Source organism: Vicia villosa, linkage group LG5, assembly GCF_029867415.1.
Source record: "Vicia villosa cultivar HV-30 ecotype Madison, WI linkage group LG5, Vvil1.0, whole genome shotgun sequence".
Taxonomy (NCBI): Eukaryota; Viridiplantae; Streptophyta; class Magnoliopsida; order Fabales; family Fabaceae; genus Vicia; species Vicia villosa.
Window position 1 is genome coordinate 102,656,943 of NC_081184.1, and position 7,893 is coordinate 102,664,835.

The 7,893-nt window shown below is 38.5% G+C and overlaps 1 non-coding gene across 1 annotated transcript; it reads right to left on the bottom strand.

Moving 5' to 3' along the window:
* Window positions 1–1,232: 1,232 nt before the first annotated feature.
* LOC131608413 (small nucleolar RNA R71) lies at window positions 1,233–1,338 on the bottom strand. Its single transcript, XR_009285675.1, has one exon. It is a non-coding gene; the product is annotated as a small nucleolar RNA R71 (small nucleolar RNA).
* Between the last annotated feature and the right edge of the window lie 6,555 nt (window positions 1,339–7,893).

Consider the following 7,893-nt stretch of genomic DNA (forward strand, 5'->3'; position numbering starts at 1 on the left):
TAAGATCGAAAGCCGTCCATATCAAAGATAGACTTGATTATTATTTAACCAAGCAAAAGAAGTGAAAGCGATTTGGTTGGTTAAATAGGAATCATTAACTCTTTTTAGAAAACGATTTTGAAACTATTTTCGGACGCGTTTGTAGGTTTGAAATCTGACTCTTGGTCAAAATCCAAGAGTCTCTTTAAGTTAATCTTTCCAGGTAAAATCACTTTTCTGTTAAGTCAAAACTATCAATTTCTTAAAAATAGATTTACTACTTTAATGCGGAAGGCACCCTTTATATGTGACAATAAAGGAAGTTAAATTAAAGAGTAAATTCGGTTCTTAGTAGCCAAAAGCTACAAGTTCCTGTTAAATTGGTTCTTTGCTACGAATAGAGAATACTGTCCCATGAGTTGTTTCACTGATGCATGTCTAGAACATTGTCTGGTTTCATGATTTACATTCCAACCTATCGCTTTTAACTGTTATTCACTCCGCTCACTTACCTTGTTGCACTGCACTCACAACAATATTCCTGTTAACCTTAGATAAGCACCTTAACAATAGTGTTGATAGATTGACGATTGGTCTCTGTGGTTTGATAATCTTTTATATTACTTCGATAGGCTGTGCACTTGCAGTACTATATTTAGGCTATACGTTACAGACCCATAAAGTTTTTGGCGCCGTTGTCGGGGACCAACTTTGTCAAATTTCGTACCCTATTGTTATCCCGTTTAGACTAAGGCTATTCTAGCCGGTAGATGCGTAGAAATCATAGCACCGGTAACTTATTAAACCCTTTAGTGGAACCCGAACGTTACGTCCGAGCCCGTCTGTTTATCCTTAAATTAAGGAAAGCTATGGCTGAAGACCGTAACCAAAGATCACTTAAAGAGTTTGCTCAACCATCTAATGAGGAGCCCAGTTCTAGTATCGTAAACCCCGTTATAACAACCAACAATTTTGAACTTAAGCCCTCACTAATTCAACTAGTTCAACAAAACCAATTCGTTGGTCTCGCTACAGAGAACCCGAATCAACACCTAAAAGTGTTTATCCAGTTAGCCGACACCCTTAAGGCAAATGGAGCCACACCTGAAGCCATCCGCTTAAGATTGTTTCCTTTCTCCCTTAAAGGTAAAGCCCGTGACTGGTTAGACGCCCTTCCAGCCAACTCAATAAAAACTTGGGAAAACCTTAGGAGAGCCTTTCTTGCCAGATATTTCCCACCGAGTAAGACCGCTGTCCTTAGGAACCTGATCACCAGTTTCACTCAAAACCAAGGCGAATCACTTTTTGATGCCTGGGAAAGATATAAAGAACTTTTGAGAGCCTGTCCGCACCATGGCCAAGAGCAATGGTTAATCATACACACCTTTTATAATGGACTCCATTACAACACTAAAATGTCTATTGACGCTGCCGCTGGCGGAGCGTTGATGAACAAACCTTATCCCGACGCTTGTGCCCTGATAGAGGACATGGCCCAAAACCATGCCCAATGGGGGATATAACCAGCAACGGTAGAGAAAAAGGAGAGCCATGGAGGAAAGCATGAGATAAGCTACATGAACATGATGAATGCTAAGATGGACACTCTGGCCTTAAAATTCGAAAACATGTCTCAAAACCTACCACGGTGGCAGCGATCCAATCGGAGTTCGAGCTCTGTGGAATTCAAGGACATCAAACCATTGATTGTAACCTTTTAAACGATTCTGGCTCAAACCAAGTTAACTATACCCATGGAAATCCTTCCTCGAACACATACAATCCTGGATGGAGAAATCACTCGACTTAGGAAATCATATGATAGACAAAGCATTTCTGGACTTAGGAGCAAGTGTAAGTCTGATGCCCTTGGCTGTCTGTAAGAGGTTAAAACTAGGAGAGCTTCAACCTACTAAGATGTCGTTACAACTAGCCGATAGATCTGTTAAATACCCCATAGGTATCTTAGAGGACATACCTGTCAAGATTCGTCAGTTATACATTTCGACTGATTTCGTAGTTATGGATATCAAAGAAGATGATGACATCCTAATCCTTCTAGGTAGACCATTCTGATCGACCACTGGAGCTATAATAGATGTTAAGAAAGGGAAGCTGACTTTTGAGGTAGGAGATGAAAAGATCGAGTTCATTCTATCAAAATTTCTAATGGCACCAGTGATAGGAGATGCGTGTTATGCCATCGCGTCATCGATGAGTGTGTAAATGAGCTCAACGATTCCTTAATCAGATTACCTTCTACCCCCATTTTAGAGGATGACGGATTTAAGAGTATGGAACCTTACATTGACGAAAAACTTTTTGAATGCTTAGCACTTACCCCCGACCCTATGTCGTGCACCAAGAAACCTACCATAGAACTTAAGGAACTACCCAAGAATCTAAGATATGAGTTTTTGGATGAGGAGATGAATCGACCTGTCATAATAAGCGTCACTCTGAACCAAATTGAAACAAACCAACTCTTAGATACCTTGCGGAAATATCCCTCAGCTTTAGGATACAAAGTCTCTGATTTAAAAGGAATAAGTCCGTCTGTATGCATGCATCGGATTCTGCTAGAGGAAAATTCGAAACCCTCGAGAGAGCATCAGAGAAGAATAAACCCTATCATGAGCGATGTAGTGAAGAAAGAGGTCCTTAAGTTATTAGAAGCTGGCATCATTTACCAGATTTCGGATAGTGAGTGGGTAAGTCCCGTCCATGTGGTACCAAAGAAAGGAGGTATCACTGTCGTGGAAAATGAGAAAGGTGAGCGTGTAGCAAAGCGGACCGAAGGAGGATGGCGCATGTGTATAGATTACAGAAAACTGAACAAGGCGACTAGGAAAGACCATTTCCCTCTTCCATTTATAGATCAGATGCTTGAGCGTCTAGCTAGACACTCGTATTTCTGTTATCTTGATGGATACTCTGGTTTTTTCCAAATCCCTATTCACCTAGAGGATCAAGAGAAAACCACATTTACTTGCCCTTATGGAACATTCGCCTACAGAAGAATGCCCTTTGGGCTCTGTAATGCGCCCGCCACTTTCCAATGCAGTATGATGTCGATTTTCGCAGACTGTCTCAATGGAATCATGGAGGTATTTATGGACGATTTTTCGGTGTGTGGATTTGATTTTAAAAACTGCTTATCGAATTTAGAGAAAATCTTAGAAAGATGTGTGGAAGTAAACCTTGTGCTGAATTGGGAGAAGTGTCATTTCATGGTGAACGAAGGGATAGTCTCAGGACACATCATCTCCGAGAGAGGCATAGAAGTTGACAAGGCCAAGATAGAAGTTATAGAAAACCTAAACCCACCTAAGACCGTTAGGGAAGTGAGGAGTTTTCTAGGTCATGCTGGATTCTACCGACGCTTCATCAAGGACTTTTCTGGAATAACTAAACCATTAACAAACCTATTGATGAAAGATGTCGAGTTTGAATTTGATCAAAAATGTCTTGAGGCCTTTGAAGTTTTAAAGCAAGAACTGATTTCAGCGCTATCATACAACCCCCTAATTGGACGCAACCCTTTGAAATCATGTGTGATGCAAGCGATTTCGCTGTAGGAGCCGTATTAGGGCAGAGAAAAGATAAGAAACTGCATGTCATTTACTATGCTAGTAGAACCCTAGACGCTGCCCAGCTTAATTATACAACCACAAAAAAGGAATTGCTAGTCGTCGTGTTTGCTATCGATAAATTCTGATCTTATTTGGTAGGAGCCAAGATAATAGTATACACTGACCAGGCTGCAATCCGATACTTGTTAAGTAAGAAAGATGCTAAGCCTAGATTGCTCAGATGGGTTCTCCTACTCCAAGAATTTGACCTTGATATTAAAGATAAAAAGGGAATAGAGAACTTAGTTGCTGACCACCTCTCTAGGTTAGAACATCTTAAACCTGAACTAATACCCATAGATGATCACTCCACCTACGAAAGGCTAGTAGCTGGGATGAACACTGTTGAGAAGGACACCCTAGATACCCTTGGAAAAGAAACCTTTGAGGAAATCTCAACCTTGAGTAGCGCGCCATGGTATGCAGATATTGTAAATTATCTGGCCGCTGATATCATACCCCCTGTGTCATACCCCAAAATTTGCCCACATTATTCCTTCTATTCAAATTCAAATCAAAATACAAAGCTCCAAAACACAGTCTCCCACACAGAAGTTCTAAACTAGGGTTTGAATAATTCAGAGGAAAATCATTGAATCAATGGCTCAAGGTGGTTCCATAGGGTCACTAACATCCCAAAGTATCTCCATATAAAGTTTCAAGTCAAACAGAGCAAATTTAGTCCCTCAAATCCTGATTAGGTCAACAGTCGACTCCCAAGGGCAAAACAGTCATTATACAGTCAAAACTCAAGATATTTGGTCAACAACATTCTCATAACCCTAAAATCATCATTTGATCAAGGGTTGATCATGATGATGCAAGGAAAAATCAGAAAAGTCAAATGTCAAAAGTTACTATTTTGGGCATGAACTGAAAAAGTCAACCAAACTTCGAAAATTCGCCAAATATTCATACTTCATCAGAAAAATTCCCACCAAAGCTCATTTTGAAGGGAATTCATTCCTCTATCCAATGGTCCAAGAATCAGGGCTCATAGGTCAATGGTTTAAGAAATATGGCTTCATACATTATAGGTCCTTTTCAAAAGTCAACAAAAAGACATTTTTTTCAAAAGGTCATAAAATGAGAATGGAAAATGATTTTGATATAGGACCAAAGATATTGGTTAGAGGACTCTCTAAGGTTTCCAAAAAGTCCAAGAACACTTCCATACCTCAAGAATTGAGAGAGATAGGCCTTGTCAAAGTTGGACTATTTTGGAGGGAAAAATGTGAAATAAAGGGCCTCAAATTGATTTCTTTTGCAAAGGGGCCCAAGTTTTTATGGCCCAATCTTGTTCCTCAAGACATTAAGGAGACCTAATCTTATTGCCACGATTTACTTGTGATTATGTGATTTTTATATGAATTTTTATTCATTAAAATCAATTTAATCAAGTAATTAAAAGGAAAATACAAAAGAAATTTGATTTGCTTTGATTCTAATCAAATATAATCATCAATATTCAGTGCAAATTTCGTGCTAATTAAAACTGGAAAGATTGAGAAGAATTTGGATTGAAATTGATTAAAGTTGGAAACTATCACAAATCAAATTTTCTAAATCTTTCAATATTTGATTCAAGAAGTTTTAGCAAGATTTTTGTTGACCTAATTGCTCTACTATATATTCATAACATGGCCAAGGCATTAGGGACGAATTTTCATAAGGATTGGCAGCCCTGTAGGATTCCTATCAAGCTCCAAAAGTCAAGAAAAAATCAAGCTCGAGTCTCATGTTCTGGAACGATTCAGGCCAAGTAAAGCACTCCAATACATTCCTTGATCTTCTCTGATTGATTCCAGACTATCACAAGTCCTTCATACGCACAGAATCAAAGAATACGACCACACTTTATCCTCCTCGGTTTTAGTTTTGATTTCATATATCCTTGCACTTTTAATTGAATTTGATCATATAATCTTGCTTGTATTGATGTTTCGATGGTGTCTGTATAATTTGATTGAAGTTTAAGCGCAGATGTAAAGCTTCACCATCATTAGGGTTTGACGGCGGCGATTTGGGGCCGGACTGTTAGAGGACAAATTAGTCCAAATTAACAACGCCGTTGGATTCGTAGACTCACACATGATCGATCTGGGTGGTTACTTTTAATTTATTGTGCTGGTATGATGTTTTCATTGATCGCAGGTTTTGGCTACAAGAAATATCGTAGCAAAAACGTTGCAGAGTCGTAGCAAAATATCTCTGCAATTCTAATATTGCAACGAAGAAGAAGGGCCTGTGCGCGGGCGAAATTGATTTGAATTCTGAGTTTTTTTGTTTTCTTTAGGTATTATTAATGCATGCTTGCTAACAACATAGCCGAGTTGGCGTAGTGGCAAGGGTATCGGTCATGAAGTGCCATGCGAATGTGCGTGGGTTCAATACTTGCCGGCGACACATATTTTTTCTCTTTTCTTCAATTCCCTTCTGCAGGTCCAGTACGCTTCATCAAAGAAGGATCACCATAGGGTCTCCAATCTCAGCCGTCAGGTCAAGCGCCTCTCAGATCCAGCGTCTCCAAACATGCGGGTGTACCATACTCCTTCAACCACCCACTGTACCAGATAATAAGCTAAGAATTTCCTAATTTTTTGTTCTTTTTTAATTAAATATATCGTTTGTTTATTTTATTTATTTATAATATATATATATATATATATAAAAATATTTTTTCTACAAAACTATCAAAACCTTTTTTTTTTATCTTAACAATTTTATTTTCGATTATCAATTATCCGATTTAATCTTTACTTGTTTTAAAATTGTTTAAGAAATTGTTTAAATCGCTTTAATTCATAAATTAATTTTGATTAATCAATTAAAAAATATATTTCGACATTTTAAAATCTATATTTTATTCAATTTAATTAATTAGGTTGAAAAACCAATAATTAATTAAATCCGATTTTCTCTTATTATTTTAATTTACACCCTAATCAGGGTTTACGAGAATTATGCCATACACTGAAAAAATATTTCTTTGTGTATTATTTTCAGGGCAATCTTCAGATACACTCCGACTATGCGCCACACCCTTCACAAAGCTAAGATTAACCTTAAAGGCGCCCTATCAACCATATCAGATCCAATGCAAAAAGCTAAGTTCCCTTCATTTAATTACTTATTTCAAATTACTGTCTCGACCTTCTTATTTTAGGGTTAGAAACGTTCGCCTCTGAATTAGCCATACACTCACCCTATTTTTGTTTATTTTTTCACCTTTTCAGGGTTTGTCAATTTGCCAAAGCTACGAACATTGGTAACCCTAAACCCTGTCCTCAATTATTACTTGTGTCAAACCTTTTGTTTTATTCTATCCCGCTGGTTACAATTTCCCTTCCCCATAATTGTTTATACTATTGCGTGGTTAGTAATCCTAGGGAGTGCAACCTTTGAATTGAACATAGAATCACTAAATTTACAAGATAATATATCTGAATATAATCACATGATTGGTGCACACACGCACGCTTTTGGGTAACCTCTCTGTTGCCTTGTTGCCTGTTGCCTGGTTGTCTGTTGCCTTGTTGCCTGTTGCCTTGTTGCCTTATATTTTGTGCAGAATAAGCCACGTCCCTCGAATACGAGGATACCTCAGTCATGCTGTCTCGATAAATAAAGGTCATACGACCCTAAATGATGCTGCCTTCGATACACAAATGACCTCGACCCTCGGAAGTTGCCTACGGAAAAAGGCTGAGGTATCTTCTGGCTGCCTACGAAAATGGCTTATTCTGATCCTTGCCTTAGACTACCTGCCCTTCTATGGCATGGGACAGTCTTATGGCAAAGGATGCTTCGACGACCCTTCAACCTCCAAACGAAAGGCTTCCTGCCCTCTTATGGCAAGGATAGACCCTTTCATTCTGAAAGGCAAAAAGAGACCTATCATCTGAGTTTAAGGTAATTGCCCCTAATTGCCTTGCAATGCTCAAACCTTTTTTATTATATTCTTTCTCATAATTTTTCAAAAGGGCAACGCTTATTCACAAGCTAAAGTCCCTATCTCTTTCATCTACATTTTCTAAACAAACGAGCAAGCAAAGCAATTAAGAGCCCATGGAAAACCATGGATGCAAAGGGTGCCTTACACCTTCCCTTTGCATAAATTACCCCCCGAACTTAGATTTCTTAAAAGGTTTTTTTCTGTTTCTTTTTGCCTTTCCGAATATTGTTTGGATAAAATAAAAGTCGGTGGCGACTCTTGCTTACCGCGACATTTTGATCGATAAAAAGTCAGTTCACCGAGTTACAGAACTGGCGACTCTGCTGG